Source organism: Corvus brachyrhynchos, unplaced genomic scaffold (genome assembly GCF_000691975.1).
Source record: "Corvus brachyrhynchos isolate BGI_N302 unplaced genomic scaffold, ASM69197v1 scaffold310, whole genome shotgun sequence".
Taxonomy (NCBI): domain Eukaryota; kingdom Metazoa; phylum Chordata; class Aves; order Passeriformes; family Corvidae; genus Corvus; species Corvus brachyrhynchos.
In genome coordinates, this window is record NW_008236213.1 from 3782890 (window position 1) to 3790131 (window position 7242).

A 7242-nucleotide genomic window follows, 5' to 3' on the forward strand; every position below is an offset into this window, starting at 1 on the left:
GAATAGAGCAGATTTCAGGTTAGCTAAACTGTAAAGTTAGCAAGTGCATTGGACTTTTTTGCAGAAGTTGTGCATAGGTGAAATTTGGGCATGGTTAACCATGTTATTGGTGGGAGGAGGGAACCATCTCTGCCCAGAAAGGGGGAGCCTGAAGTGCTGAATCTACAGTCTTAGTGACCTACAAACACAGCAGAAATGTCTCCAGCATGTCAGGGAGTCAGGCACAAGAGTGCAGAGAGAACTACAGTGAAAGCTCGTGTTTCAGAGCTTCCAGAAGAGGGTAGAGTTATTTTCCCCCGCAGAATTGTAAAGACAATTCTAAATCTTTAATGCTATCACGTTGTCCCAGTAATCTTCATCTTCTGTTGCTTAACAGCTTGAATCTATGATCTCATCTACTGCATGTGTCTGCAAAGCAGGACTGATGACCTCTAAGGCTCTCTGAGGCATAATTATGGAATCACAAAATGTTTGGGAATGGAAGTGACCTCTGGAGATCATATAGACCAACCTCCCTGCTAAATCAGATTCACCTTAAACAGGTTTCACAGGATCACATCCAGGTGGGTTTTGAATATCTCCAGAGAAGGAGCTTGTACAACCTCTTGCTTGTAATCGTCTTCCTACTCTATGATTGCAGGGCAGATAACACCTACAAAGGCCAATAGTTTGTTTAACAAGAGCTAGCAGAGAAGTGCAATAAAGAGGAAAAATAATTTCTAAACTGTAGTATGTTTGCTAGAAAATCGCTCTAGCTGAGCTTGGTAGTGTAAATCAGAATGTGTTATGGCAACAGGTGGTGAACATTTTTTATTTGATTTGTTAGTGCAGTAATAGTTGCCCTAGTGCTAGAAATAATCAAAGAAGATACTTTTATTCCTTCTTATTTGGCTATTGTTGTTCAGAGTTCTGTCTCTCTCTTGTCTTTACATGTTCCATTACCATAGTTAATATGGGATCTTTGGTTGCTAATGGAGTAATGAACAAAGAGACAATTGAACTACTGTGCTTACCAGATATTGACTTCTTTATTGGTTTAATAGCAGGGCAGGGTTGCCAGATGTATCTGTAATTAAAGCTCTAGGGCTGCCATTTTATTTTAAACTTAGAAAGGCTGCATTGGAAGGGAAGGGAATTTTCAAAAGTTCAAGATAACTTACATTAATGGCCAACTGTTTAATTGAGTATTGTGAGAGAGGAGTATTGTGAGTAAAGGGAGTTAGGCTACTCTATTTAACTATGGGCTCTTCTCCTGTTAAACTGTTCTCCAGAAATAATTTTAAAATGTAATTCTGAATGTATGACTGACTAAAATATTGATAAAACCAACCTGGAACATTGCCCATTATCTGTTCAACACCTGTTTTCTCTTTTGCTAGCACATGATCCACTTGATGAGGAAACTTTAACCCTGAATGAAGCAGTATGCCTGGCTGGTTGTGGTATTATGCTTATACAGATTGCTGAAAGCTATTGCTATCCCTAATTAATGATGTCATGATAGCCTGACTTATTTTACTTCAATTTTGTGATTCATTAATAAATGCACTGTTCAGGAATATAACTTTTTTTTTTAAATTTTTTTAAAATTTTGTTTTAATTGTTCCCATAATCCCTGGAAAAAGGTAAACTTGCCCATAGTTACACTTCAAATGAAAACAGAAATCACCGTCTCTGTGATTGTGGGACAACTGTGTCACTGTGGGACAACTGTGTCTATTCCTAGAAACAGGTGTGTTAGCCTTTCAAATGTCTGTGTTAAGCATACTTGAAACTGTCTGGTTTAATGAGCACGAAAGATGCTTTGAATACCCTTTAAATTCACGTTGTATACAAAATGCTGCAGAACTTTATAGGATCCCTTTCTACTCTGTAGGACGAGAAATCAGAAACATTTTGATGATGAAGCCATGGGGTTTCTGCTTTCCCATCCTGCCCTCTCCTCTGTTCAGTTCCCTCTTCTCTCCGTTTGCCACCTGTGGGCTCATGAATTAGCACCATACTTCTTATCACTTTATTACTAACATGGGGAATATGCCAAGTGGAACAAGCAAACACCCTTGATATTTTTTTTCAGCTTTCAAATTTAAACATGAGTGCAGCGCTGCAATACTGAGGCACTTCTGATGCTTATGGTGCCGTACTCTTCAAATATACCTATAGGAGGATTCCGTCCAACAATACGTTCTAATAACAATTGATTACCGTGGTCTTTTTAAACCTTCAGAGCTGATCCGACGGGAACAGGATCGATGTCCTAAATCACCAGGTGCCTCAGGTTTTGTTTCCCGGTTTTGCCGTCCATGTGAAGGCCTCTCTCCATGCTGGCCAGCGGGCAGGAGCCCTCCAGCTGCCCTGGGAAAGCACTGCAGAGCTGTTCTTCCGAAGCAGCAGCCGGGCAACTCAGCAGCCGACGCCGTCCCTCGCTGCCTGAAGGCACCGCCACCGCCTGCCCGCCCCGCCCGGCCGCGCACCTCTGCGGCTGGAAACGCGAGATCCAGCTCACAGCGGGCTACTTCCACGCTGATTTAAGGGTTTTTTCCCTGTATTTTGGAAGGGGGTGTCTGAAAAAAGATTTGATTCATCTCCTGGGCAGCATCCAAAGCAGTGTGGCCAGCAGGTCGAGGGAGGGGATTCTGCCCCTCTGCTCTGGTGAGATCCCACCTGCAGTGCTGCATCCGGCTCTGGGGTCCTCAGCATGAAAAGAGCATAGACCTGCTGGAGTGGGTCCAGAGGAGGGACACCAAGATGATCACAGGGCAGGAGAACCTCTCCTGTAGAAACAAGCTGAGAGAGTTGGGGAGTTGGGATTTTTCATCCCAGAGAAGAGAAGGCTCCAGGGACACCTTATGTGGCCTTCCAGTATGTAAAGGGGGCTTACAGGAGAGCTGATGAGCGATTTTTGACAAGGGCATGTAGTGACAGGACAAGAGGGAATGGCTTTAAACAGAAAGAGAGTAGGTTTAGATTAGATTTTAGAAAGAAATTCATTACTATGCGGATTGTGAAACACTGCACAAGGTTGTCTGGAGAAATTGTGGATGCCCCATCGCTGGAGGTGTTCAAGGCAGATTGGATGGGGCTTTGAGCAATCTGATATAGTGGGTGGCATCCCTGCCCATGGCAGGGAGGTTAGAACTAGATGATTTCTAATGTCTCTTTCAACCCAAACCATTCTGTGATGCTATTAAATATATAAAGTAGACATCCTGGTAAAGCTGTATTTTAAACTGAAAAAATGTAAGGTGCACAAAATCATGAGAGTAACCCATTTTTATGCATTTCTTAAATACAGGTTCATCCTGCTTGACACAACTTTAAAATAGTAGATTGCCCTGTCACAATCTTCTGTGTGCTTGATTCCCCAAAGAGAAATTTGTATTTCAACTACCACTGAAATTCAGTAACTGCTGAAAGGGGAAAAATGTGAAAAGGCTGGCAGGCTGAATTGAACAAGAACTCTTACAGAAGAAGCTAACAGGCTAAATTCACATCAGGGCCATGTAATTATCCAAATGAATTTAGATGAAGCATTGCAGTTACTTTTACCAAAGCACCCAATGATGCCACTCATGGTCTACTTCACATGTCATTCAAAAGAGATATTGTCACTTCAGACTTTGCAATACATATGAAATGAAAGGAAAAGTTGGACTCCCTGGGTTTTACCAGTGTTGTTATACCCAATAGGGAAATATAAGCTTTGTGGTGGTACTAAAGAGCTAGATAGTAAAGTAAAATGTATGTGAGAATGGAACATGGTGTGATACATATGAAAACTCCATGGTAAAGAGCTATTTTCCACATGGTATCTAATATATCCTTTTAGAGTGAGAAAATGACTGTCTCTTACTTCTGTCGCTTTGAGTCCATTGCTCCTTAAAGCTATGTGCTGTCTTTTTAGCTGGATTGCTAGATCTGGATCTGTGTAAGCTCTGAAGAAATCAGCAATGTAACCACAAGTCCTGCAAGTGCCTAATCAGCAGATACAAAGTGTTCTGTTTTCAATAAATATTGAGGGACTTTGTTTTTTTTAAAGTAATGTCTCATTCCAGTCACATGGTGTTTATGTTGGTCAGTGAATCACAACATAACTCTTTCTGCAGCAAGACTTCACGCTGTGTTATAAAAATTCTTGCAAGTAGTAAAGGTTGTGCTGTTACATAGCCAGCTTTACTGAAGGGAGACTTCAGTTTGTGGGTCATGTCCTTCAAAACCTGGAAAAGGCTGGATCTGCTCAACCTCTTGGAAAATCTCTCCAGGGCACTGATGCTCTCTTGTAGCTTAGGTGCCTCTTAAGAAGTGGAAAACTAATCCCAGCTTTTGTGCTAAGAATCAAGTGTTTGCTCATTTGTTAGGATGCTATATAAGAAATATAAGTAATCATGGAATGAACTATCATTTTGACACATTGCAACCATTATTACAAGATTTTTCTTTTGACATGTTGAGGTGATAGAAGAGCAGATGAAGGATGAGGATAAAGGTTGAGAGGACCACAGCAGCTGCTGTTGGAGCAACATCTTTACAGAACAGTGAAGGAATGAAATACAACATGTATAACAATGATTTTAAAATTTCACATTACTATAAATGTTAAAGTGATGTCATGCAACTCTTTACCCAAATTTGGTTTGTTATTCACATGGCTTGTTTTCAAATGTTTCTATGTATGCTAGAGACAAATGCACCTGTGCCTCACAAATTCTTGAGGAATTCCTATAGAAAACAAACTCTTTAGAGTGATAATAATCTGTTCAATTCTTGCAGACAGAATGGTAGAGAGGAAATGAGCAATTAAAAAAGAATAATGTGCCTAAGGGTTTGAAAGCTCTGTTTTGCTGTTGAAAGTCAGGATCCAAAGCACTCTTGCTGTAGAAACAGTCTTACTTTTCACCAGTTAAAAATCAACTAGTGTTCCAAGAAGAATGCCAATTTTCAGGTTTCCTCCTCTTCTGCCTCACTGAAGGTTTTACTTGAGACTTGATAGAAATAACTCAAGGCAATGCAGTAAGACTGGTGTATTTATTTTGGATCTGTTAAAATTTCATAGCTTGTGCTCACATGCACATTTAGGATGTGAAACCCCTATTCATGGGGACATCTTCATCTGTGCATGTTTTCATGTGGACCGCTTTAGTAAAAATAATACAAGTACTGAAAATCTCACCTATGAAGACCTGGAAGTAGAAAATTTTCTGCTCTTTAAAATTATGTACTGTCTAGGTCCTACAGTACACATAAAATATGCTAACTTGTAATTAGCACAAACCACTCATTATCTCCTTTTGGGTTTGTTTGTTTGCTTGTTTGTTTGTTTGTTTTTCCTAAGAACAAAGTGAAAATTGAAGTTAAATAGCTAGAATGAGCATATGTGGTGTACTGATCCTCTGGATATATTTGTCAAAGTAATTGCTTGCCAGAAAATAATTGAACTTACTAAATGAATTTTGAGATTTAAGAAGTTCTGTGTTCAAAGAATCCCTGAAAACTCAGCCCAGAACTCATTGAGGCTATGTCAACCTGTTGGTCTGGAAGGTGGCCGGCTGCTGATCCTAGGGTAGAAGTATTTCATCCAGAAAGTCTTTAAAGAGAAATTGCTGGGGGATTTACAGGAAGAGTTTGCTGTGGTTAGTGAACAATTGCTTTCTGGAATGACATAAATAATGCTGTTTGATAGCGATGTACGCTGGGAATTAACTACTGTGTCAAGCATCTTTAGCTGACAAGGAGCAGCTGGAGACTGACTGGGTAAGTAACGAGAGTGGAAGGCTTGCTGTGAAATCTCAAGTTTAGAGCGACTGATAGGGAATTAATGATATCTCAATGCTATTCTCTTCACATGATGATTTAGTGGATAATATGAAATTCCAGTCTTAAAAGGAAAGTGAAAAATTCATTGGCAAAAATATTGTCTCGCCTTGACTCTCCATATGGTGAAAGCCAACCAAAATCTGGGTCCTATGTCAGAACTGTTATTTCCTTTAGTGTTGGAATTATAACAAGAGTCTCATATTGTCCTAATTTCTTGACTTTGGCAATGCCAGGAAGGCTGCAGAGGTGGTAAAATCTGCTGCTAGAAATCCTTTTCTGTAGATAGTTTTCAGTTAAGTATGAGGAACAAATTCTGGTATCTAAACTACATAATCCTTTGTCTTTACTGGACTTGCACTTAAGTGTTTATCAGTGCAGAATTTACATCCTTAATCTTAACACTATCATCCATACTAGTTCTGAAATTACATTTTCTTTCCTGGTATGTGTTCATCTCAGAAGACAGAACTTGGCCAGACTTTTTTTTAAGATCACCAATTAATTTACTGTGAACCTTGATTTACAGGACAAGGATATGTAGGTTATTCCACATATGTGAGTCATGAATGCTTTAAAGAAGTGCTGGTCTGAAATTTAAAACTTTTTGTCCTCTCTCTTATTTGCACTTCTGCTTATACATATTATAATTTGAAAAATCTAAAAATGTTTTCTGGCCTGGTTTGTACACTTGCGTATTTGCAAAGACCCCATGCCACACATACTGAAAAAAAAATTGGAGACTTGTTTTTCTTCTTAGAAAAGCCTTTGTATCATATAAAATACTGGCAGAATCTCACTCAGTCTTTGCCATACCCTCTAAGCAAAGATTTCTGTAAACAGGTAAACATTTATTTAACATGACCAGAAACCTGGTTAGTAGGTAAGGTAGCATTTTCTTTCCATTACTACAATGCTTTCCTCCCAACATGTATTTGTCAATGCAGCTATTTTTATAACACAGATCAGAAGTGCTGTGAAAATCTGGTGCTTGTATGTTGTTCTACTGAAGGTCAGAAGATCCTTAATTAAACTTTATTTTGCCAAGGTTTATGTTTACATACCATGCTCTGCAAGAAATAAAATGTTTGTAGTGAGATCATGAGAGAACAATAATATTTATAAAGGCAGATTTAACTCACATATTATAGAAACCATTTTATTTTCACAGTAGAAGCTCTTTCTTTCATATTAATCTTTGCTGTACCAAGAAGGTAAATTAAGTCTGTGCAGGCTAATGGGGTAGTAATGTAGTCAAAGATTTGTAATTAGTAATTAGTACAACTGTACTTAAATGTGATTACTTTTTCTTGGAGGGAAGTTTTAAAAAATAATTCATGTATTTACAGGGCGTAAGTGTGTTAGCTATTCCATATATATATTGTAGCTTTCTTTGAGGCCAGTTAAAGCTACTTACAGATAGGAGAGTAT

At 39.0% G+C, this 7242-nt stretch overlaps 1 protein-coding gene and 1 long non-coding RNA gene across 5 annotated transcripts in view; one reads left to right on the plus strand and one right to left on the minus strand.

Annotated features, from left to right (window-relative positions):
- The window catches only part of HSPB3 (heat shock protein family B (small) member 3), a 2435-nt gene extending 2069 nt beyond the window's left edge, over positions 1–366 (minus strand). Inside the window, exon 1 of the mRNA XM_017744316.1 lies at positions 1–366. This exon is cut by the window's left edge and continues 2069 nt beyond it. The gene's annotated coding sequence lies outside the window, so the exon portion shown is untranslated.
- Positions 1–2432, plus strand: part of LOC108449129 — a 15591-nt gene extending 13159 nt beyond the window's left edge. For all 4 annotated transcript variants that reach the window (XR_001865256.1, XR_001865257.1, XR_001865251.1 and 1 more), the window contains 2 exons: positions 377–563; positions 2228–2432. This is a non-coding gene — a long non-coding RNA (uncharacterized LOC108449129). The remainder of the gene's footprint in view (positions 1–376; positions 564–2227) is intronic.
- Positions 2433–7242: the final 4810 nt, after the last annotated feature.